Below are 1,761 nucleotides of genomic sequence, written 5' to 3'. Positions count from 1 at the left end.
CCCAGCATGCCATGCCACCGCGTTGCCCGGCGTGCCATGCCTTAGCCTTGGCCAACATGTCGAGCCACGGCCTCGGCCCGCATGCCATGCCATGCCACAGCCCGCATGTCTTGCCACGGCGTTGCCAAACATGCCATGCCACGGCCTCGGCCCGCATGACGTGCCACGGCCTCGGCCCGCATGACATGCCACGGCCTCGGCCCGCATGCCTTGCTACGGCGTCGCCCAACATGCCATGCCACGGCCTCGGCCCGCATGACATGCCACGGCCTCATCCCGCATGCCTTGCTACGGCGTCGCCCAACATGCCATGCCACGGCCTCGGCCCGCATGCCATGCCACGGCCTCGGCCCGCATGACATGCCACGGCCTCGGACCGCATGCCTTGCTACGGCGTCGCCCAACATGCCATGCCACGGCCTCGGCCCGCATGCCACGGCATGGCCTCGGCCCGCATGCCTTGCTACGGCGTCGCCCAACATGCCATGCCACGGCCTCGGCCCGCATGCCATGCCACGGCCTCGGCCCGCATGACATGCCACGGCCTCGGACCGCATGCCTTGCTACGGCGTCGCCCAACATGCCATGCCACGGCCTCGGCCCGCATGCCACGGCACGGCCTCGGCCCGCATGCCTTGCTACGGCGTCGCCCAACATGCCATGCCACGGCCTCGGCCCGCATGCCATGCCACGGCCTCGGCCCGCATGACATGCCACGGCCTCGGACCGCATGCCTTGCTACGGCGTCGCCCAACATGCCATGCCACGGCCTCGGCCCGCATGCCATGCCACGGCCTCGGCCCGCATGCCATGCCACGGCCTCGGCCCGCATGCCTTGCTGCGGCGTTGCCCAACATGCCATGCCACGGCCTCGGCCCGCATGCCTTGCCACCGCGTTGCCCAGCATGCCATGCCACCGCGTTGCCCGGCGTGCCATGCCTTAGCCTTGGCCAACATGTCGAGCCACGGCCTCGGCCCGCATGCCATGCCATGCCACGGCCCGCATGTCTTGCCACGGCGTGGCCAAACATGCCATGCCACGGCCTCGGCCCGCATGACGTGCCACGGCCTCGGCCCGCATGACATGCCACGGCCTCGGCCCGCATGCCTTGCTACGGCGTCGCCCAACATGCCTTGCCACGGCCTCGGCCCGCATGCCATGCCACGGCCTCGGCCCGCATGACATGCCACGGCCTCGGCCAGCATGCCTTGCCACGACGCCGCCCAACTTGCCATGCCACGGCCTCGGCTCGCATGCCATGCCACGGCCTCGGCCCGCATGCCTTGCTACGGCGTCGCCCAACATGCCATGCCACGGCCTCGGCCCGCATGCCATGCCACGGCCTCGGCCCGCATGACATGCCACGGCCTCGGACCGCATGCCTTGCTACGGCGTCGCCCAACATGCCATGCCACGGCCTCGGCCCGCATGCCACGGCACGGCCTCGGCCCGCATGCCTTGCTACGGCGTCGCCCAACAAGCCATGCCACGGCCTCGGCCCGCATGCCATGCCACGGCCTCGGCCCGCATGACATGCCACGGCCTCGGACCGCATGCCTTGCTACGGCGTCGCCCAACATGCCATGCCACGGCCTCGGCCCGCACGCCACGGCACGGCCTCGGCCCGCATGCCTTGCTACGGCGTCGCCCAACATGCCATGCCACGGCCTCGGCCCGCATGCCATGCCACGGCCTCGGCCCGCATGCCACGGCACGGCCTCGGCCCGCTTGCCTTGCTACGGCGTCGCCCAACATGCCAT

Source organism: Camellia sinensis, chromosome 12 (assembly GCF_055761805.1).
Source record: "Camellia sinensis isolate YWXY chromosome 12, ASM5576180v1, whole genome shotgun sequence".
NCBI classification, from domain to species: domain Eukaryota; kingdom Viridiplantae; phylum Streptophyta; class Magnoliopsida; order Ericales; family Theaceae; genus Camellia; species Camellia sinensis.
The sequence above is the reverse complement of the archived record's forward strand: the minus strand, read 5'-3'. Positions refer to the sequence as shown.